Consider the following 24,641-nt stretch of genomic DNA (forward strand, 5'->3'; position numbering starts at 1 on the left):
AGAAAGATAGCCATCTTGTGCGTACATGTCGAAGCAGGTGATCACCGTCCATCTCCAAAAAATCAAACATCTCCTGAAGTTCCTCTGAGCGTTTGGCAGAAACAGAAAAATGACCAAAAGCCTTCAGTATGAGAGACTCGATGTCGCAGGTGAGCATATCACATCCTTTTTTGGCAGCATTGTGCACAATGTGTGCAGGGCACCTGGCGGGCACGATGTCTTCACGGCCTCTACTCAGAAGTGTGTACACAGAATGGTATTTTCCAAAGTTTACATTCGCGCTGTCTGCTGAGTATGCAGACAGACGAGCTAAGTCCAGCTGGTATTTTGCCAAGACATCCAAAATCCTTCGTGTGACATTCTCTGCCGTTTCATTGGCATCTTCATAGAAATCAAGAAGACGATTTGAAATGCCGTCCTTCAAAGTGAAGTATTTAAGGCATAGGGGGAACATTTTCCTGTTGCCATGATTTGATGCGTCGCTGGAAACGCTGTAGAAACAATGTGCTGTGTCAAGATCTAACAGAATCCGTTCTACAGAGTAAGGTGCCAAGACATCGCTTATCAAAGCTGCGCCCTTTGTTTTCCCACAGGTCATCTTGGTCACAGTCTCGGAATCGGAAAATGTGACTTTGCACAATTTGACACCGCAATCAAGAGACCGGTATGATAACGCATGCCTGTTCGAGTGGTATGCCCAGGTTAGTTCAGCAGCCGCAATTTTGGCCTGAGCAGCGGTGTCTTTTTGGTAGGCAAAAAAACTTGTGATGGATTTTGAAGTTCCAGCTTGGCTTGCCGCACTCCTGTGAGAGTCAGTGTCCTTATGAACTTTCAAATCATTCACTCCACCATGACCAATTCCTATCTCCTTAGAACACATTGTGCAGAATGCTTTGTTCTTGTCCTTTGTCTCTTTTAGCCAGGGGTAGGTGTTTTTCCATTCAGGATTGAACACAACCAAACGTTTGGGCTTCTTTTTTGGTGGTTCCTGGGGCTGGTGACCTTTGCCACCTCCAGCGCCTGATGTTGAAGCCATGGTCTGCTGTAAGGGCCTAGATGAAGAGGGCAGAAGAATCATAATTAAGTCCTCGCCACTTCTGGAAGACGTGGGCCTTGGACTCCAAGCTGGGGAGAGAGGGCTTGTTCAGCCGGGGGCAGGATTAAACCCGTAGAGGCCCATAGGCAACTGAAATCTTGGGGTCTCCTCTCGCAAATTATCTCCAGTCCTAATGCATGGAGGCTGGGAGGGCAGCGAGCGGGGGGGGGGGAATGGGGGGGTGAGGCAGCCTGGGGCATCTAAAGGCGTGGGGGCCCATAGGACGGTGCCTACTTGGCCTATGTGTTAATCCAGCCCTGCATGCAAGACTGCAATGAAGGGTATTGATGCAATAGGCATACACACACGTGTAATGGCAGTGTTTGTGCAATGGAAGAGGTAAAAGGGGGGGGGGCGCTGCCCAATGGGAGCCCCGTTCACACGTGCTTGGGGGACCCAAGCACAATGGGCGAGGCGCACACACGGAACCTGGTGCTGCTGCTGGCGCGTGGAAGCAGGCCTTGGATTCAGGGTCAGGTCAGACGCCACTGCACCTCGGCAAATGGGGGGAAGGCCACTTACTGTAGTCTGTAGGGGAATCCTTTTCTCTTCTTCTCCCCTCTCTCTTCTCCCCTCTCTCTTCTTCTTCTTCTTCTCTCTCTCTCTCTCTCTCTCTGCAATGGGCAAGCAAAGCAGATCGAGTCCCGGTTAGGCCATCCCTCCACTGGAAATAATGAAGGATAGGGACACCTCCTTTTGGGGTGCATAGAATTAGACCTCCTCTACCTCAAAAAACAGGCGCCTTCCCCAGAGACCTGCATATCAGCTCTTCATTATAGCGTATAGGAATCGGTCACCATAGGGAATAATGGAGAGCCCAGCTTTCTGATGACCCTGCTTTCCCCCGCTTTCTGATGACCCTGAAGCGGGGGAGAGGGCCTCCAAAACGGGGGATCCCCTGCCCCCACCTGGGGATTGGCAACCCTATCTCATGAGCCTTGGATAACACAGAAAGAGCCAGAAGTGCACAGTCAATGGCAGGGGGTGATTCCACAGTGCTGTAAGAAACAAAGCCAAATAAAAGATGTTGTTGCTAAAGGAAAACTGGTGCATGTTTGTTTGTCAAAGACTTAGGATATAACATACTGTTTGAAGTACCACAAAGCCAAAGCTGAAAATAACACAAAAAGGGGAACAGGCAAGTATTTATGGACTTTGAGAATGGGAACATAACTGTCCAGTGAAGGAAGTACACTGAACTGATATTTACAGGTCCCACAGAAAAATGGTCTACAGTAACAGAACTCACTGCTGGGCAGAAAGGCAAAGATACTTGCAGGCCCTGAGATTTCAGTGGCATGAAAGAAGCCTAAAGTGCTGTTTGCAAGATCTGAAGCACACACACACACCAGAAGAAGTCTGAGTACAGTCAAATGGGGTAGCAGAAAAGTATGTCCAGATCTTCAAAAGCATAAATGCAGATCTTCAGAAGTCTTCCAATGGGCACTCTTCGCAGTGGACGATGGTAATGCATGGGATGGAGAAAGCAGAGAAATAAGTACTCTTCTCCCTTTCTCACAACACAAGAACTCGTGAGCATTCGATGAAATTGCTGAGCGGTCAGGTTAAAACAGATAAAGGGAAGTACTTCGTCATCCAAAGGGTGATTAACATGTGGAATTCACTGCCGCAGGAGGTGGTGGCGGCTGCAAGCATAGCCAGCTTCAAGAGGACGTTAGATAAGAATATGGAGCAGAGGTCCATCAGTGGCTATTAGCCAGAGTGTGTGTGTGTGTATACAGTTCTTTTGGCCACTGTGTGACACAGAGTGTTGGACTGGATGGGCCACTGGCCTGATCCAACATGGCTTCTCTTATGTAGACATTTGCCTAAGACAGATGAGCTACAGAAGCATAACAATAGCGGAAGAAGCATTTGTTAAGGATCAGATGTGTTTGTGAAAGACTTAGGTTACAATGGTTGGCAATCCACTGGGAGGATTGGGGAGGACAGGGACAGGTGTACCAGTGTCTCACCAGTACACAAATACAATGCCATTGCTGACCAAAAAAACCACCCTGAAGTGATGTCATGATGTCAAGACAGTGCTCTAGGATACACCAAAGTTCTGTTTTGAACTATATAGTTTGAGGAAAAGCTTAGAGGGGCCCTCAGATGTCATTACTTCCCTTTTTCAGAGGAAGTGACATTGTACACTGGTGCACATGTTTGCACTCCCCCAACTCTCTGTTCCCCCCCCCACACTGGTTTTTGTAGCAGGGGGAAACAGGGTAAATTGCTATCTGCCTAACATTTGTACAATTCAGCATCAAAAACCCATTAAGTATAAAATTACAAATATAAAAAGCAGCACAAAGTATATTGATCCTCCTTGTTTCGCAATGCATGTACTTGTGACAAAACTAGTAGTTCTACCACAAAAAAGCACAGTATGTACGTGTTTTGCAGAGGTAAACCTGCCGTGGGTCCTAACTGAAGGCCATTAGGAATATTGCTTTCTTCATATTCTGCTGTTTGTTTCTGCTAATCCCCACAGTCTTCCACAATTTCCCCAACCCATCCTCATAAGGAAATATCAGTGAAACATCCTTCATTCAAATACAAAGCTTAAAGACTAACGTTCAGCGGCCACAATCATCCCAGGGCCACTTCACTTTAAAAGATGCCTGCATGGATGGCACTGTCACATATTTCTTTATGTTGCTGCTTGTATTAAAGATTATTATATGCTTCTTATGTAAAGCATTTGCAGTTGCTTTATGTTTATGTAGAATGATTCAAAATGTTTTTTTTGAAAGATGGGGCATTAACTAGAAGTAGGCTCTATAACAGGGGTGGCCAGATTTGCTTGTCACATAGAAGAAATGTCAGATGTTTGAGAGCCGCAAGACATGAACATGAGGAAGAGAAAGTGATAGAGCAAGAGGGAGGGAATGAGGGAGGCAACTTTAAATGCGTTCTCCAAGCCCTCCAAGTTCTCCAAGATATCTTTTTAAAGAATGTGGAGGAGGAACACACTTTCCAGTGAGTGTCTCAATTCACAGCAACTCAGAAACTGTAATATAGATTGCACACAACTCAGCAGGCATGAAATGCACCCTAAGTTGCATATAAAATCCAATTTAAGATAAATTACAAGTTAAAATTTACAAATTATAACAAGATGGTAAAACATAAGAACATAAGAACATAAGAGAAGGCCTGTTGCATCAGGCCAGTGGCCCATCCAGTCAACACTCTGTGCCACATAAGAACATAAGAGAAGCCCTGTTGCATCAGGCCAATGGCCCATCCAGTCCAACACTCTGTGTCACATAAAAACATAAGAGAAGCTCTGTTGGATCAGGCCAGTGGCCCATCCAGTCCAACACTCTGTGTCACATAAGAACATAAGAGAAGCCCTGTTGGATCAGGCCAGTGGCCCATCCAGTCCAACACTCTGTGTCACATAAGAACATAAGAGAAGCCCTGTTGGATCAGGGCTTCCTATGGAAGGAAGACATTTTAAAAGGTGTGCTGTCCCTTTAAATGTGATGGCCAGAACTCTCTTGGAGTTCAATTATACTTGTCACACCCTTGTTCCTGGCTCCGCCCCCAGTGTCTCCTGGCTCTACCCCCAAAGTCTCCTGGCTCCACCCCCAAAGTCCCCAGATATTTCTTGAATTGGACTTGGCAACCCTATCATGAAGGCAATGGCAAACCACCCCGTAAAAAGTCTGCCATGAAAACTTTGTGAAAGCAACGTCACCCCAGAGTAAGAAACGACTGGTCCTTGCACAGGGGACCTTTCCTTTTCCCATGTTGCCTAGAATTGCCAGCTCTAGGTTGGGAGATTCCTGGAGATTTTTGGGTTGAAGTCTGGGGTAGAAAGGAGAAGGAGATAGGGTTGCCAACTCCAGGTTAAAAAATTCCTGGAGATTTAAGGGATAGAGCCTGGTGAGGGTGGGATTTGAGGAGGGGTGGGACCTCAGACAGGTACAATAGCATTTCCTCCTGGGGAACCACGGTTGCCAATCACCAAGTGACAGCTGGAGATAACTCAATGTTACAACGGCTCTCCGGATGGCAAAGATCAGCTCCCCCGGGGGGGGGGGGGGATGAATACCCTCACTTGGGTGGGTGGGAAGAGGGGAGGCACTAGCCCAGAGCCTCTTTCTGGAGCCCATTCTATTTTTCTCTTCAACAGGCCTTATTCCTAGTTAACATATAAACATCTGAAATACTTCCCAATCACTCCCCAGGTAAAAAAAATTCAATATATATCTTATTACATATTCTTGATATTTTAAATTTAATATGGCCATGATATGCCTGATCTGTAATATAGGAAATTTTCAGTCTTTTATCAATTTATCAAATGTGCATAGTTTTGCCTCTTCCTATTGGCTGGCATACATTACTCAATGCACTTGGATCTGTCATCTCATAATAAAATATTTATACTAATGGGGATAATCCTGGACTCAATACTGGTTTCAATTTATTCACAGAACAAAGACCATTGCAATTTATGCTTCAAATAACTGGCAGCATTTTTCCCCACTGTTTCCCTCCTCAAAACATCCTCACCTTTTCTGACTTTGGGAGAAATAAATCTCCTTTCTCTGTTTTCAGCTTTTCACTAAGCATCAATGGGAAGATGGGACTCTATAGACGCTGATAAAGCATTTTGCAAACTGAAACAGTGCTATTTAGAAGCAGGAAATAGTAACAGTAAGACAGCAGCCGTGTTTTAATATGAACTTGGAGCCACATTTCTCCATTGCTATTAAGACAGACTGAAAGAAACCTGCAGCATTACTTCCCCCACCCCCCCACAAAAAATCACTCTGTGCCACATAAGAACATAAGAGAAGGCCTGTAGCATCAGGCCAGTGGCCCATCCAGTCCAACACTCTGTGCCACATAAGAACATAAGAGAAGGCCTGTAGCATCAGGCCAGTGGCCCATCCAGTCCAACACTCTGTGTCACATAAAAACATAAGAGAAGCCCTGTTGGATCAGGCCAGTGGCCCATCCAGTCCAACACTCTGTGTCACATAAAAACATAAGAGAAGCCCTGTTGGATCAGGCCAGTGGCCCATCCAGTCCAACACTCTGCGTCACATAAGAACATAAGAGAAGCCCTGTTGGATCAGGCCAGTGGCCCATCCAGTCCAACACTCTGCGTCACATAAGAACATAAGAGAAGCCCTGTTGGATCAGGCCAGTGGCCCATCCAGTCCAACACTCTGCGTCACATAAGAACATAAGAGAAGCCCTGTTGGATCAGGCCAGTGGCCCATCCAGTCCAACACTCTGCGTCACATAAGAACATAAGAGAAGCCCTGTTGGATCAGGCCAGTGGCCCATCCAGTCCAACACTCTGTGTCACATAAAAACATAACAGAAGCCCTGTTGGATCAGGCCAGTGGCCCATCCAGTCCAACACTCTGCGTCACATAAGAACATAACAGAAGCCCTGTTGGATCAGGCCAGTGGCCCATCCAGTCCAACACTCTGCGTCACATAAGAACATAACAGAAGCCCTGTTGGATCAGGCCAGTGGCCCATCCAGTCCAACACTCTGTGCCACATAAGAACATAAGAGAAGCCCTGTAGCATCAGGCCAGTGGCCCCTCCAGTCCAACACTCTGTGTCATATAAGAAGATAAGGAGGGAAGGGAAGGGAAGGGAGGAAGGGAGGAAGGAAGGAAGGACAGAAGGAAGGGGGAGGTAAGGAAGGAAGGAAGGAAGGAAGGAAGGAAGGAAGAAAGAAAGAAGAAAGAAAGAAAGAAAGAAAGAAAGAAAGAAAGAAAGAAAGAAAGAAAGAAAGAAAGAAAGGAGGGAAGGAAAGAAGGGAGGGAGGGAAGGAAGGAAGGAAGGAAGGAAGGGAAGGAGGGAAGGAAGGAAGGAAGGAAGGAAGGAAGGAAGGAAGGAAGGAAGGAAGGAAGGAAGGAAGGAAGGGAGGGAGGGAGGGAGGGAGGGAAGGAAGGAACAAAGGAAGGCCGCCCCCCCCCCGCTTTCGGCCCCCTTACCTTACCAACGAGTCCGGCGGCGGCGGCGGCGAGGCCGGCGCTGGAGGGCAGCGGCGCAGCCAGGCCCAGGCAAGCCCGGGGATTGCTCCGCGCCTGGGCCGGAGGGCCCAGCCGCCGAGCAGGTGAGCGGGCCGGGCGGGGGTCGGGAACCGGCGGATGGGGGGGCGGGCGGGAACTGGCGGCCTCTGCAGAGGCCGCCGGCGGGGTGAGCGTGGCGGGGATGGGTGGGGGGGGTCGGGAACCGGCGGATGGGGGGGGTGGGCGGGGAACCGGCGGCCTCTGCAGAGGCCGCCGGCGGGGTGAGCGTGGCGGGGATGGGTGGGGGGGGGTCGGGAACCAGCGGATGGGGGGGTGGGCGGGAACCGGCGGCCTCTGCAGAGGCCGCCGGCGGGGTGAGCGTGGCGGGGATGGGTGGGGGGGGTCGGGAACCGGCGGATGGGGGGTGGGCGGGAAGCGGAGGCCTCTGCAGAGGCCGCCGGCGGGGTGAGCGTGGCGGGGATGGGTGGGGGGGGTCGGGAACCGGCGGATGGGGGGGTGGGGCGGGAACCGGCGGCCTCTGCAGAGGCCGCCGGCGGGGTGAGCGTGGCGGGGATGGGTGGGGGGGGTCGGGAACCGGCGGATGGGGGGTGGGCGGGAAGCGGAGGCCTCTGCAGAGGCCTCCGGCGGGGTGAGCGTGGCGGGGGTGGGTGGCGGGGGGCGGGAGAGAAGGGAGGAAGGAAGGCTTACCTTCTTCCGGCGGGCGGGCCGGCCAGGAGTCCCTTGGAGTCCTCAGGTCGGGAGGCACGCAGCAGCGGCTGGTTCAGTGCTGCTGGCTGCGCTGCTGGAGGCGAGTGAGGGAGTCAGGCCAGCGTCCCTGCACGTGCGTACGACTGTGTGGCGGGCCCTACGCATGCGCAGAGCCCGCCACCCCGCCGTGCGCACGCGCAGGGACGCTGGCTCCCTCACTCCCCGCCTTCCCCGCCCCGCGCGGCCAGCTGGCTAAACCGGGACGTTTTAATGGTCCCGGTATAGCCAGGGCGGGAGGCGGGAAACGGGGGCCAGACCCGGGGAAAGTCCCGGGCAACCGGGACGGTCTGGCCACCCTATACACAACACAAACCCACATGTGTCTCTTATTGCATCTGGTTACTGATAATAGTTTGTTTGAATAATGATTGCTTTGCAAGCTATTGACTTTGGCTTTGGGGTTGTTCTTGTTGTAACCTTGTGGGCAACGGCTTTGGAGATTTCTGCAGGACAGAAATGTTTTAATAAAAATGCAGAATCTCCAACCAGATGGTTGAAGTTAGCTTTGCTGGCAATTTATATTCCAGCTTCAGATTTTCATAAAAGATTGTGGAGGGACAGAGTTAGAAATGAAGACTGTAAAGGCAGGAAAGGTACAATGTTAGCCTTAGGCTGTTCATCCTTGCATCAGTAATTACATTGTGATCAGCACCACCAGCATGACTACTCCTACTTTGTTCTACTTCTTCAGACCAACACAGCTGCCCACTTGGTTCTGTGCGCCCTGTGTTTAGGAAGAACCTTCAGTTTTGGGGAACTTTAATAGCCCATGAAGTACTGTGACTATGTTTCTGTAAAGCCTCAGAAATAGAGTATTTCGTATATACATGTGGTGGGTTAAAAAACAACAACTATTGAAACCATGTAATAGCAGAACAGCTGTTAGGAGGCTAGGCTGTCAGTAGTGGCTCAGGACTTCATGACCTCCATGATTACCACAGGCCTATCCCAAGTAATTACTGGCTCCACACATTTAGCACACTAGGTCTTGTCTGCTATACTGATGGGGAAGATTATTTAGATGTTGAGGAGTTAAAGCTTACTCCCTTGTCATAGATAAATCATTACCTGATGGAGGTTTGACTTACTGTTTACTCCTTTTTCCATAGGGGTGATGGACCCATTAAGATAGTCCAACCCAGGCACCTGATTAATCCTGATGGTTTCCTATTGGTGTGTGCAGATTTTTCTCACCTTGGCTGCTGACACCTCTGTAAAGGCCTATTCACTCTCTTGATTAGGAAAATGGCCTGGGCTGTTGACACAATCCACCCAAACTGCTTTCTCCTCCCAGACAAGATCAGTCTCCCTGGCTTACTGGGACACTGAAGAAGATGAAATGGGAGGGATGATGGCTAGAGCTCTGCTGATGGAAAAGTTGGAGTGAGACTGATGAACACAATATAGAGCCCATATTAGAGCCTATTCCATGGTGGTGATGAAGACAAAAAGGCAGTCTGCCACCATAATCATTCTGCTGAGCTGTTTTGTGTGGTCTGGGGGTCTTTACATCATAGCCCAGGGAACTGGATTTTGACCACACAACAGCCCACTGTGATCAATTCACTACTTACTTTGCAGACAAAGTCATCCAGATACTCTGAGTTAGATGCTGTTGTGGATGCATGTTCAGTTGTTGTAATTTTGACACCAGCTTTTGTCCAATTTGCACGGATGCCTTTCAGCTTGTGAAGCCTGAGGAGGCAGACAAGATCCTTGGAGAGGTGAGACCTACCACTTGTGTTCTTGACCCTCACTTTTTCTGGTTGATAAAAGCTGCCAGATGGGGGCTGGCTGAGTGTGTAAGGGGGAAGGTAAATGCTTCTTTGAGGGCAGTGGTTGTACCACCTGTACTCAAGGAGGCAGTAGTTAGACTTGTTTTGAAAAAACCTGCCCTAAGATCTATTACATTGAAGAACTTCATGACAGTATCCAGTCTTCCATTCTTGGGCTAGATTCTTGAGTTGGTGGCTGTTTCTCAGTTCCAGAGGCTCTCAGAAAAGACTAATATTATGGACCCATTTCAATCTAGCTTCAGGCCAGGTTTTGGAACACAGATAACTTTGGTCACCTAGCTTGATTGTCTCTGCTGAGAACTAAACAGGAGTAATGTGACCTGCTATATCTCAAGGCCATTGACCTGTGAGGTTATGTAGGGTTATCTATGTGGGATTATCTATGTGAAGTCCCTGGGAGAGGTCATCAGGAGGTTTGGATATAGTGTCACCAATATGCTGATAATATGGAGCTCTCTTTCCCATCTAATATCAAGGATGCTGTTGATGTTCTGAACTGATGCTTGGATATAATAATGGACTGGATAAAGGTGAACAAGCTGAAACTTAATCCTGGCAAGGTGGAATTCCCCTGGGTTAGTAGAAAGGTTCACCTAGGATTTGAGATCTCTTCTGCCTTGTATGGATTGCACTCTCCTTGAAAAGTCAGATTCTTAGCTTGGGAGTGCTACTCAACAGACCTTAGAAAACCAGGTGGTTCCATTCGTTCAGTGTGCTTTCGTCCAGCTTCTGTTGGTTTGTCAACTGTGTCCATTCTTGGGTCAGCCAGATTTAGCCACAGTGATCTGTGCCTTCGTTACATCTAGACTGAACTATTGCAGTGTACTCTATTTGGGGTACCCTTGAAGAGTGTTTGGAGGGTGCAACTAACACAGAATGTCAAGGCTAGACTGCTGGTCAAGGCCAACTATCAGGAGCATGTGACCCTGATATTTCAACAATTATACTAGTTATTGATCCACTACCAAGCCTAGTTCTAGGAGTTCGTACATGACATGGAACCAGAATATCTCCCATATGTTCCTGGCTGGGAATTAAGATCACAGCAAGAGGCTCTATCAATTAAAAAGGCCTGTTTGGTGGGTACATGAGAGAAAGCCTTTTCAGTGGTAGCCCCACTATCACGGAACAACCTTTCCAGGGAGTTGCACCTCACCCCCTCACTTCCAATCTTCAGGGGACAGTTGAAGATGGTTGTATTTAGGACTGCATTTGGTTAAGGTCACTAGCAGTCTTGAGTTGTGATTTTAAATGTTGGCTTTTATGTTTTAAAGGCATTTTATTTTATATCCTTTATTTATGCTGTAAGGCTCCTTGAGCTCTGGAAGGAAGAAAGGTGGCTAAGTGTTTTTAATAAATAAATAAATCTGGGGGGAAACTTAAATGCCGTATTGTGGCCTCTATGAAAATGAATGAACTGTGTAAGATTATTCCTATCATATACATCCTGCTCCATTGTATTAGTTGATCTTGTGTTCAGCTGTTGCCTTTCAAGACTTGACACCAATCATTGTACTGGGGTCAGCTTTGTCAGATGGTAGTTGTTGAACACAGAGTCCCTGTGGGATAGCTTAGGGCAGGAAATTTCTGTTTCCTAGCTGGCTGTTTATATTCTGCTTAGTTAGTTATTTTGCACTTCACATTGTTCATCTCAATGAATTGTTCCCATATGTATGTCAAAGTTTTACAGCTTTTTCTTGGTAAGTATAGGGAAGGAGCTGAACTCTCAAAGATGAATACTTAAAACCAAAACTTTTTAGTTACCCTTCCATATCTGAAAAAGATCCAACACGGAAATTTTTATGCTGAATAAAGAGACGTTAGTATGCCTTGCTGAAAACACACTGTTCATTCATTTCTTTGCAAGGCTATTCTTCTGTTACGCCACAGTGTGGGAAGTGTTTCTCTGTAGTTAAAAAAAACCCTTAGTTGAATGTTTTGATCTCTTTTCTCAAAGGATTGGAGTAGTTACTGGGAATGAAATTTTCAAGTATGGATGGATGCACACAGATTTGAATGAAAGGTACATGTAAGGAAACAGTTCTAGGGAACACTAGAAAATAACTAAAGCCTAAGATAATAACCATTTTGAGTTCAAGAATTGTAGAATTTAGTAAGGTTCATTTGTTCCACACTTTAGTTGCCTCTGATATGATTATAAAGTTTGCAGCTTCAGATTTTACATGGTATTGAAAGAACAACAAAGTATAACATAGAAACAAAAATGGATGTGTTAAAACTCCCAGACTAGTTCCTGGAAAGAACAGGAGAATCTATAAACAAGTGCCATACTTAAACTGTATTGCACTGCAAGTAGATCAGGTAAGAATGAGCCTCCAGTAAGCACAATTGTGGTAAGTAAAACCAAGTAAAGTATTCAATACTTCTTAGCTTGATGGCAAGACTGGTGAAGGGGAACAAATCACATTTTGATAAATTTGAGGCATTATTTGTAACCCAGAAGAGATATTTGATGTGAGAGCATAGGCTCACATAAGATTAATGTAAGGGTGTTGGCACAAATGTTTGAGTTCAAGGAACAATGTGAATCATTTATGAAATACATAAGACATATGACTAATTTAAATTTGATACAAGAATTGCAGCAGACCCAGAAGATCAAAGTGGTGTTAATGCAGATTGCAATTATATATTTAAAGGCTGAGAATGCTTTCCAGAGCATTAATCTGTAAATCCACAGGTACCGTACCACATTTATTTCATGCACTTTTGAAGTTTCCATTGGCATAAAATTCAAAAGAACTTGTATGGGAAAAATAGATGGTCAAGGTAGAAAATTAGACCTGTCTCTGCATGAACCTGTAGACACCTGCTCAGAAGGGATGGTCCTAAGTGCTATGGACAGGGTACTCCTAATTAGGGATGGGCACTAATTTAATTACAAACCAAAATTCATCACAAACCAGGCCCAGTTCATGGTTCATGAACCTCAGTTTTTGCCATCCTGCTCCCATGAACATCCTAAGTGGCTATGGGGAGGTTTGTGTGGTTCGTTGTTGGCAGACATGCTGGCGCCAGTGGCAGGGCTTGGAGAAGGCATTTAAAGAGACAGCTGTCTCTTGTTCATCTCTAAGGTACTACTGGACTCAAATCTTATTTATATCACAGTTGGCCTTTCTTCAGGTTATTCAAGGTGGATCACAATTAAAATACTTAAACAGTAATAATAAAACATCTACAAAACGTTGGAGAATATCACAGTTTACTAAGAGCCCATCCTACCAAGCTCTGCTTCACAAATCCTTTGGAAAGATAGAACCATAGGGGCTTTAACTTCTTGTAATAACTTTTTCAACCAAGTACAAGCTACAGCAACCAAAAAGCCCAGTGCATGGGCTGTGACAGAACACATTTGTCTGCACAAGGGAAATGTCAACGAGCCCTATTCAGATGAATGGAACTGATTCAGTGGAATGTAACAGACCATATGCACATGAAGTAACCAAATTGGATAAAGATTGTTCAAATGTGTAATTCTTCCACTTACATGGTCCAGACCAGTGTTCCATCTAAGCTGAGTTAGTGTGAGCTAGTTCACAGTTTTCTTAGCCTCGGGCTCACACATTTTTGTCTTAGCTCAGGAAAAATGGCCCCAGAGCAAAGTAACTTATGCAGTAGCTCACAACTTTAATGTCATTAGCTCACAAAATAGAATTTTTGCTCACAAGCCTCCACAGCTTAGAGGGAGTATTGGTCCAGACCAATTTCAGTATTACAAAGTCTCCTGGTTATTCATTAGTTCAGGAGTGAAGTGGGGTATCTCACCTGCAGAGAGCCAATTTGGTGTAGTGGTGTAGTGGTTAAGTGTGTGCACTCTAATCTGATTTGATTCCCCCACTCCTCCAAATGCAGCTGCTGGGTGATCTTGGGTCAGCCACAGTTCTCTCAGAGCTATCTCAGCCCCACCTACCTCATAGGAAAGGAAGGGAAGGAGATTGTAGGTTGCTCTGAGTCTCTGAGTGAAGGGTTGAGTATAAATCCTGTCTCTTTTTCTTCGTTATAATGTTGACCGTGAAAGAGACTTAAGAAGCAAGTAGATTTGTCAGTTCAGCAGAGATGAATCTCAACTTGTCATGTGAGTCATCAAATCAGAGCTTCCAAGGCTAAACAAATTTATGTTCTCCTTTGGTCTTTGTTCTGATTCTCATAAAGTATGAGAAACACCTGGACACCAAATAACATGAATAATCAAAGAGACTTCTATGTGAAAAAAGCCTATCTTACTGGAGGAAGTCTCTTAAAATAATGATGGAGTGCTTTATGTCTTGGGGCAGCTTCCCAAAGACATTACTGTAAATTTCCACTGTGTTCCAGTAAACAGACGATTTCTTTGAAAATATCTGATTTGAGTAAACTTCACTAAGATTGTATCAGATTATGTTCTGTCTGCCAGAACACATTTCCATATTAAATTGGCACAGGTTTCAACCATGTACATCATAATGTAAAACCAAGGTCCCTTTGGAGTCCTTTGGTTTGTTTGCCTATAATCTAAATGCCCAAAAGTTGCTTCACAGAGCTTGTGTTTCTTGTATATGTTGTTCCATCTTTGGAATGACTGGAAGTTCTGCATTTTATCCGGTAGGCAAAATCATCATTGGTTCTTGCTTTGCACTATAAACATCTGTGTTTGATACCTAAGCACCTTATTGCTTAAAATATATTAGACTATTGATCCTTCTAGTTCAGAGTTTATTCTTACTGATGACAATGACCTTCTAGGAATTCAGACAGACAAGAAAAGTCTTTCCTAATACCTTAGATCCTTTAACTTGAGAGACTAGGGAACTGAACCTTGGACTGAAATGATGCAAAACATATGATCTGTCTCTAAGCCATGATCCCTTGTATTTTGTACTGCTTAGGTCTGGGGATGGGCAAGCAGCTTTCTGTCAGCACTATGAGACAAATGTACTACATATTTAAAATGGTGAAATTCAGGGCTAGGTGAACTAAAAAGCTATTTAGTTCTTGAGTTCTGAAATTTCACATAATTGTGCTTTGAGGGTCCCTATTATTTAATCCCTACCCGCAACACCATGTGGCCTCAAGTCTTATTTTTAGTAATATATAAGTGGATAGAACCATGCTACAGCTGCAAAACAGGGCCACATGCAGACATGAGAGGTTTAGGCATATGGAAGAAGAAAAATGCATATGCATGTTGCTATAGTTTATGAGAAAGAGGGCAGGCTTAAGCCTTTGCTTTGCTTCTGGGTTTTTTGGTTTTGGGGGGTTTTTTGCAAGTCCTTGTTATGTTTATTGCCGTTCCATTGTTTGAAGCTGCAGCTTCCATTCACTATTTTACACTTTGTAGCAAATGTGGGTGTTCTCTCCTTATAGGAAAGAAATGTCATGAGAAACAGTCCACTCTCGATGGGCTTTTTTGAGCAATTTTTAAATGTAATATTAAGCAGAAGGATTCCATGTTTCAAGTATACAGAACTTTTTCTGCCTTCTTAAAAGAATGTTAGAATTCTAAAGATAGTATTGCAAAGCCATGATAAAAAGCACAAACCCAGTGTTGTGGGTTTTCCAGAAAGATAGGAACTGAAAAAAAACTTTCCAAAACATTTTCTGAAGTCCTAAATTAAAGCTTTATGTAGAAAATATTTTTATTGGAGTAATACTGGCAAATGTTTTAAGACATTTATTTTATTACCTTGTTTAAAATTAAGAAAAAAATTCAAAGAAACTCAAAACCATTGAGACACTAATTTTAGCATAATCAAAGATCTCTGCCATTTATCATTCACCTATTTAAACAACATTTAACTCTTCTAGAGAGGTCATTGGGTCATATAGTTTTCACTGTCACTCCCTCTCGCATTACTTGCATTACTTGTTTGTTCTATATGGGATTAGTGGTACAATGTCCCTTCCATCATGAGAGGACTCATATGAGCTAGAATTTACTTGAACAGAACGAAAATGAATTCATAACTTTGTATCAATTAAGACTATTTCTAGTTTTATCTCTTCTTTCCCATTTACAAATCATTAAAACATATATGTACTCATGCAGTTTATAGGTGTAATAATGTGAAAAACGTTAATTACACGTTTGAAACTTGCCCAGTCATTATTGTTAATTTTACAAAATATTTTTAGAAATGGAAATCTTTCTGTAGAAAAAGTAAACACTAGGAATATTTCCAACTTGCATCACTGACCTTACCACTAAATCATTTTGTTAATGGACAACTTTCCCCCTTTATTCTGCCTGCTAAATGGGCACTATTAATGGGGGGAACTATTAAAATAAAAACCAATTCAGAGAATATTACTTTTGTTTTATGCAGTGATTTTTCAGCTTTAAAAAACAACCCAGCTAACGATTTCCCAGACAAGGAATTGCATATCTCCTATTCTTCTGATAGCAGAACTCAACGAGGTCTAATGAAAGTAATAGCCCAAATTTAAAACAAACAGAAAGAACTAATTAGCTATGAAAGGGGTAATTATTAATCTTTGTAACATCTTACCAAGTGAAGAGCTAGGGATTTATTTGTACAAAAAAAACAAGTAAAGAGAATCTGAGTATATGTCTATTGAGGTGAAAGAAGAAAGCAATCTTGACTTGGTTGCTTTTGTGACATGCATTTAAGAACAAAGTACACAAGAAAATCAAAATACTCTTTTACTTGTCACTACATGTCCACATTTCATGGTATCCATTCTTTTACAGAGGCAATTCTTATTTAAGACTATTGGTGAATGGCACTGCTAGCATGTTGATAACCCTATGATCAAGAACTGATTCGTCCACTCGCTTGTCATTAGCACATAGACTGCTCTTATTGGGTCTAGTAGCTAAATTCCCAAGAGGCACAGAATTGACATCAGATCAGTTGGCAGACTTGGTCCCTGCTTTGTTGAATGATCTGCTGCTTCCTGTTGGGGGAGTCTAAGAGCAGGTGGGGGGTTACAGAGGGCTTGTTTAAAATAAATCCAACAATTATCTACCATTTATTACGAGATTTGTCATTTGTTGTTCACCTGAGGTATGTAGTACTTTCCCCATTCAAGCACTCCAGTTGCTAACTTTGCAGAGCATGCGTGTGCGCTTGGTCTCTAGAACAGGAGTGTCAAACGTGCGGCCTGGGGCCAGATCCGGCCCCCAGGGGGCTCATATCAGTCCTGCGAGCAAGTCTGCTTCCTTCTCCCTCTCTCTTGCTTCTTTCTGTGTCTCAGTTTGCTTTGCCAGAATTTCTCAGTTGCACAGAAACTACAGAGCAAAGCCTGTTTTCCCTATTGGCTGAGGCTCCTCTCTAGGGGAGGAAGTGGGGGGAGGGAGAGCTTGCTTTGATACTGACCACAGTATTATAATAAATAAATAAATAAACTTTATTTTTATATCCCGCCCTCCCCCGACAAGGCGGGCTCAGGGCGGCTAACAGACATGGGATTGCAACAAGTTCTAATACAAGTAAAACAAGTATTGCAACAGTTCTAATACTTTAAGCATATTTTATCTTAAGGGTTTTTTAAAAAAAACAACCTTTGTTTGTTTGTCTGTGTCGTTTATATAGTTTATATCTCCGCTATGTGGCATTGCATTTTATGACACATGGCCTGACCCGAAAAGTTTCATTTATGTCAGATCCAGCCCTTATAACAAATGAGTTCAACACCCCTGCTCTAGAATATGCACGTGCAGGCTGCATAGGAAAAATTGAATAATATCGCTTAAGTTCCTTTTCCTCTTAAGGAGGAGTGCTTTTTAATTGCTTTTTCCCCCTATACTTGTAATTAGAGTTCAGGGTCTTAAACCAAACAAATTCACATCATCTTTTTTAAAAAGTAACAGATAAACAAGGCAGAAGGGCACTGAGTTATATGGCTAGCTTTGTGTGGGTAGTAACAGCACTTTGTGAAACTGGTTGGTGTGACTATGTCCCTTGCTCTTTACAGTTCTTTACCCTTCAGCCAGCCCTATGTCATGAATAGATAATGATATTTCTTCAAGTTTTGGGACTTAGCAGGCATGTAAATTTATGCAAAACTCCTACAGACTTAGCACTGTGGTTGACTGCACTATTCTGATCTCATTCTTTGTTTTAAAAATAGCTTCTCGTGCTTTGCTGAATTACTGAAATTACTAAATTGTTGTTCAGTCGCACAGTCAAGTCCGACTCCTTGCAACCCCATGGACAAAGTCACGCCACCCCCTCCTGTCTTCCACCATCCTCTGAAGTCTGCTCAAATTCGTGTTTGTTACATCAGTAATGCTGTCCAGCCATCTCATCTTTTGCCGTCCCCTTCTTTTTTTGCCTTCTGTCTTTCCCAGCATCAGGATCTTCTCCAGGGAGTGCTCTCTTCTCATTTGGTGGCCAAAGTACTTGAGCTTCAGATTCAGCATCTGACCTTCCAGGGAACAGTCTGGGTTGATTTCCCTTAGGACTGACTGATTTGATCTTCTTGCAGTCCAGCACCACAGCTCAAAAGCATTAATTCTTCTGCGCTCGGCCTTCCTTATGGTCCAGCTTTCACAGCCATACATTACTACTGGGAACACCATTGCTTTGACTATATGGACTTTTGTTGGCTGGCTGATTTCTCTACTTTTATTATACTGCCCAGGTTCACCATAGCTGTCCTCCCAAGGAGCAAATGTCTTTTAATTTCATGGCTGCAGTCACCATCTGCAGTGATCTTGGATCCCAGAAACGTGAAGTCTGTCACTACTCCCATGTCTTCCACTTCTATTTGCCATGATGTGATGGGGCCGGATGCCATGATCTTAGTTTTTTTGATGTTGAGTTTCAAGCCTACTTTTGTGCTCTCCTCTTTCACCCTCAACAAGATGTTCTTTAGGTCCTCCTCACTTTCTGCCATTAGAGTGGTATCATCTGAATATCTGAGGTTGTTGATGTTTTCCCCAGCAATCTTAATTCCTGTTTCTGCGTCATCCAGGCCAGCATTCCATATGATGTACTCTGCATATAAATTCAATAAGCAGGGTGACAATATACATCCTTGTCGAACTCCTTTTCCTATTCTAAACTCATCAGTTGTTCTATATCCCGTTCTGACAGTTCCTTCTTGACCCTTATACAGGTTTCTCAGAAGACCTGTGAGGTGGTCTGGTACTCCCATCTTTTTGAGGACTTGCCACAGTTTGTTGTGATCCACACAATCAAAGGCTTTAGCGTAGTCAATGAAACAGAAATAGATGTTTTTCTGATACTCCCGTGCTGTGTCCATAATCCAGCGAATGTTGGCAATTTGATCTCTAGTTCCTCTACCTCTCCGAAACCCAGCTTGAACTTCTGGTAGTTCCCAATCTACGTTCTCTGAAGCCTATCTGGTAGGATCTTTAACATGACCTTGCTGGCATGTGAAATGAGTGCAATGGTGCGATTGTTTGAACATTCTTTAGAATTACCCTTCTTTGGGATTGGGATATAAACTGATCTTTTCCAATCCTGTGGCCACTGTTGCGTTTTCCAAATTTGTTGACATAATGTGAGCATCACTTTAACAGCATCATCTTTTAGGACTTTAAATAGCTCAACTGGGATACCGTCATCTCCGCTTGCTTTGTTGTTAGTAATGCTTTCTAAGGCCCATTTGCTGTCACACTCCAGGATGTCTGGCTCAAGGTCAGCGATTTCAATGCCATGGTTGTCAAGGACATTGAGATCCTTCTTGTATAATTCTTCTGTGTATTCTTGCCACCTCTTCCTGATCTCTTCTGCTTCTGTTAGGTCCCTACCATTATTGTCCTTTATCATGGCCATCTTTGCACGAAACGTTCCCTTGATTTCTCCAATTTTCTTAAAGAGATCTCTTGTTCTTCCCATTCTATTATTTTCCTCTGTTGCTTTGCATTGTTCTTTCAGGAAGTCCTCCTTATCTCTCCTTGCTGTTCTCTGAAAATCTGCATTCAGTTGGGTGAATTTTTCCTTTTCACCTTTGCCTTTCGCTTTCCTTCTTTCCTCAGCTATTTGTAAAGCCTCATCAGACAGCCACTTTGCTTTCTTGCATTTCTTTTTCTTTGGGATGGTACTGATTGCAGCCTTCTGTACAGTGTCACGAACCTCCGTCCATAGTTCTTCTGGCACTCTATCAACTCTAGTTCCTTAAACCTATTCTTCACCTCCACTGTATATTCATAAGGGATGTGATCAAGGTCAAACCTGAATGGCCTGATAGCTTCCCCAGTTTTCTTCCTTTTAAGCCTGAATTTTGCAATGAGTAGCTCATTATCTGAGCCACAGTCAGCTCCAGGTCTTGTTTTTGCTGACTGTAAGGCACTTCTCCATCTTTGACTGCAGAGTGTATAATCAATCTGATTTCTGTGTTGCCCATCAGGTGATGTCCATGTGTAGAGCTGCCTTTTAGGTTGTTGGAAGAGGGTGTTCGCTATGACCAGTTTGTTCTCCTGACAAAACTCTACTAGTCTTTGCCTGGCTTCATATCGTTCTCCAAGGCCAAATTTGTCAGTTGTTCAGGTTACCGTTTGACTTCCTACTTTGGCATTCCAGTCCCCTATGATGAGGAGAACATCTTTTTTTGGTGTTAATTCTAGAAGGTGTTGTAGATCTTCATAGAACTGGTCCACTTCAGCCTCTTCTGCATCAGTGGTTGGGGCATAGACTTGGATTACTGTGATATCGAATGATTTGCCTTGGATACAAACCGAGATCATTCTATCATTTTTGAGATTGTATCCCATTACTGCCTTTCTCACTCTCTTGTTAACTATAAAGGCCACACCATTTCTTCTACAGGACTCTTGTCCACAGTAATAGATATAGTGATCCTCTGAGTTAAATTTACCCATTCCCATCCATTTTAGTTCACTGATTCCCAAGATGTCGATGTTCAGTCTTGCCATCTCTTGTTTGACTACATCCAGCTTACCTTGATTCGTAGATCTTACATTCCACGTTCCAATGCAGTATTGTTCTTTGTAGTATCGAACTGTTCTTTCACCATCAGACACATCCACAACTGAGCGTCCTTTCGTCTTTGGTCCAGCCGCTTCACTCTTTCTGTAGTTACTTGGACTTGCCCTCTGCTCTTCCCCAGTAGCATATTGTGCACCTTCAGACCTCAGGGGCTCATCCTCCAGCGCCATATATTTTAGCCTTTTGTTATTGCCCATGGGGTTTTCTTGGCAAGGATATTGGAGTGGTTTGTCATTTCCTTCTCCAGAGAATCACATTTTGTCTGGGTTCTCAGCTGTGGCCTGTTTATCTTGGGTGGCCCTGCATGGCATAGCCCACAGTCTCAATGAACCGTGCAAGCCCTCTCGCCACGTCAAAACAGCAATCCATGAGAGGGATTACAGAATTACTGAGATGCAAAATCTAAGGTAAATCAATCTAAAGTAAATGTACCAGCTTTCAATTTTGAGCTCTTTATATAATCAAGAAGTACATAGAAATAATAGACATTAATTATGCTTGTTAAATATTTATTTAGGGAATTTTTATGCCACCTCTCCTGGGTAACCTTCTCAAGGTGGCTTACAAAATAGCATAATAAAATATAACATTACAAGTGATAAATTAAAACCTAGGATTAAGTCACTATCAGCTTAAAATAAATTTAACTAAGGGCAAACTATGAAAATATCTTAAAAGATTGACCCCTGAATTAAAATACTGGCTAAACAAACATATTTCAGCCTGGCATCTAAGAGAAACCAGTATAGGTGCCAGGCAGGCATCAAGGATAAGGGCATTCCACAGACAAGGTGCCATTACAAAAAAAAGGTCCTAGCTCTGGTTCCCACCCACCTTACCAGTGAAGGTGGAGGGGCACAGAGACCTGGGCTTGTAGGCACATCCTAACTGGCAGGCTGCTTGGTATAGGAGGAGGTGGCCCTTTGAATACCCAAGCCCTAAGCCAAAGTGTTCTGTGGTGGCTGGCTGTGACATAACTAAGGTCCCGCTCATCGACTCCTTAAGGGCTTTGGCATGCTCAGGCATAGGGGCGAGGGGAAGAGAAGCGTAGGTTGCTGCCTGTCAGGGCATCGCCATGGCAACTCCGCTGGAGTGCAGACTCCCTCCACGCAGGCGAGGCGGATGCAGCAGGAGGGGAGGGCCAGCCCAGCCCCCAGATTGGCCAGTGCTGGCGCAGGCGCCGTGACAGATGACAGGGGTGGGAAGAGGCAGCCCCAGAGAAGTTGATCGCCTTTCCCAGACAGAAACTGAACTAATCATGGGAAGACGGATCAAAGGCAAAGGAGAGAAATCCCACCAACACAGGGAGGTGACAGGAGTGAGGCTGGACGCTCATGCATGAGAGAGAGAAGCCTGGCTCGCTGCCAAGGTGGGAGGGGGGGAGGGAAAGGAAAGTGCAGAGCTGCAGGATTGGCCATTCCCATGGCTGTGCCAACCTACTGTCAGAGAATAGTGCCAATGGCAAGCAGGCGAGGGGAGTCATGTGCCCTCCCCGCGAGCCATAAACAAACAGGGAAAACATAGTGTAGGAGTCTGCAATCAGGAAAACCAGGCAAAATGTGTGTATTGGAATGAGCAGGCAGAGTCTTGGCGTGCCACCAAGTCCAACAGGTAAGCCCTCCCTGGCATGGACACAGAGTCTCACCCTGACGCCCTCCGCTACTTGTGGGGAACCTCTCCACCAGTGGCAGCAGTACACAGAATCTGAGGCACCAGCCAGGCGCCTGTTGCATTGTCCTCCCCCCCCCCGCGCACTCCTCTCTGATGTGTGCCATGGGACAAGGGAGGGAAAGATCCTCCGGCTCCCCTGTCCAGTCTCTTGCAGAGGTGGTTCATAGTTTACCTCCTCCCCCTCCCCAAGAAACAAGCGAGCCCGTCCTCCAAGACATTCCCTCAGAGAGCCTACAGACAGAGTGGCAGGGGGAGGGGCACAGGGAATGTACAGCAGACACCAAGCAGGAGAGACAAAGTAGGGCACAGCTTAGACTTTATGTGCTGGAACCAAGTGCAGTGGTATCCCAGGTACAACTTGGACAGTCTTGCAGGCGGCGGGGCTTCACTCAGAGCGGCAGGCAGCAACAGCTGACCGAGCAGAGGGAGGGGTGGAGCGCCACACACAGAAGCCTCTGTGTTGAATTCCTACCTGCAAAACAGAGACAGAGATCAAGAGCACCTGCAGGGGTGGCAGCTGGAGCAGGGGGGTTGTGTTTCAGCCAGGGACTCTCTTAAAGGGTCAGGTTCTGACCCACCTCCCCACAGGCATCAGATCAGCTGCCAGCCCCCCCCCCAGTGCCCTGCCGGAAATGGGAACAAGGCAGAGGACAGACCAAGGGAAGGGGGCCAGCAGCAGGGGGGCTGGCAGCTGCCCCCCTGCCTGGTCCAAGTGCCGGAGACACTGTCACACCACCCGTCCTCGAGCAAAGGGAGGAGGAGGAAATTGGGCGTGCACAGTCACAGTCCTTGTATGCTGAACCTCTGGAGGCTGGGTACCTGTTGAGACCTGGAAATGAGAGCGGTTAGCCTCAGGGGGAAGACCTTGCTCTCCTGCTCACAAGTTTCCTGGAGGACGCTTCTATCCTTGACCCCTACCAGTCTGGTTTTCGCCCGGGCCACGGGACGGAGACGGTGCTGGTCGCCCTGGTGGATGACCTTCAGCGGCATCTGGATCAAGGCGGCTCGGCGGTGCTGATGTTGTTGGACCTATCGGCAGCGTTCGATATGGTCGACCATCGGCTTCTGGCGTGCCGCCTTGCCGACGCAGGGATTCAGGGGTTGGCCTTGCAATGGTTTTCCTCTTTCCTTGACGGTCGGGGACAAAGGGTGGCGATTGGGGAGGAACTGTCCCGGAGACACACGCTTGACTGCGGGGTGCCTCAAGGGGCGGTGCTCTCCCCGATGTTATTTAACATCTACATGCGCCCCCTTGCCCAGATTGCCCGAAGGTACGGGCTCGGGTGTCATCAATATGCTGATGACACCCAGCTCTATCTGCTTATGGACGGCCGGCCCGCCTGCGCCCCAGAAAATCTGGACCGAGCGTTACAGGCAGTGGCTAGGTGGTTTAGGCTGAGCGGGCTGAAGCTGAATCCGGCGAAGACAGAGGTCCTGTGCCTGGGTCGCTGCGGCCCGGGAAGGGAAATCCCCCTGCCAGTTTTTGACGGCGCGCCGCTAACAGCGTCGGGCAGGGTCAAGAGCCTGGGGGTGCTGTTGGAGCCTTCACTGACAATGGAGGCCCAGATAGCAGCCACTGCCAAGTCCGCGTTTTTTCACCTTAGGCGGGCGAAGCAGTTGGCCCCCTTCCTGGAACGTGACGACCTGGCAACAGTGATTCATGCTACGGTCACCTCGAGGTTAGACTACTGTAATGCCCTCTACATGGGGCTACCCTTGTGCCGGACCCGGAAACTGCAGTTGGTGCAGAACGCTGCTGCCCGGCTGTTATTAGGGCTCCCAAGACGGGAGCACATTCGGCCGGGGCTCCGGGATCTGCACTGGCTGCCGGTAATATTCCGAGTCCGGTACAAGGTGTTGGTCATTACCTTTAAAGCCCTATATGGCCTAGGACCTGTCTACCTTAGGGACCGTCTTTCCCCACACGTTCCCCAGAGAGTACTACGCTCGGGTTCACAAAACCTGTTGGTAGTCCCCGGGCCAAAGGAGGCCCGTCTAAAATCCACCAGGGATCGGGCCTTCTCAATAACGGCACCTTATTGGTGGAACCAGCTGCCGGAGGAGGTGCGGGCCCTGCGGGACCTAGGGCAGTTCCGCAGGGCCTGTAAGACAGCCCTCTTCCGGCAGGCCTATAATACTGACTGACAAGGAAATCTTTTGGATGGAACGAAATGCATCTGTAGACCGCCGGTTTTATCTATCTTGTTTTTATTAATTTATGGTTTTAATTCTACTTGTAAGTGTTTTAAATTGTAGTATTAAATTATTATGTTGTAAGCCGCCCTGAGACACTTCGGTGTGAAGGACGGGGTATAAATTCCAATATAAATAAATATAAATAAATAAATAAATAAATAAATAAAGTTAAAGAACTCGC

At 45.7% G+C, this 24,641-nt stretch overlaps 1 protein-coding gene across 1 annotated transcript in view; it reads left to right on the forward strand.

Annotated features, from left to right (window-relative positions):
• Nucleotides 1-24,641, forward strand: part of PRRG1 (proline rich and Gla domain 1) — a 39,124-nt gene that overhangs the window by 8,725 nt on the left and 5,758 nt on the right. The window lies entirely within an intron of this gene.

The sequence above is a fragment of the Heteronotia binoei genome, chromosome 3 (assembly GCF_032191835.1).
Source record: "Heteronotia binoei isolate CCM8104 ecotype False Entrance Well chromosome 3, APGP_CSIRO_Hbin_v1, whole genome shotgun sequence".
Lineage (NCBI taxonomy): Eukaryota > Metazoa > Chordata > Lepidosauria > Squamata > Gekkonidae > Heteronotia > Heteronotia binoei.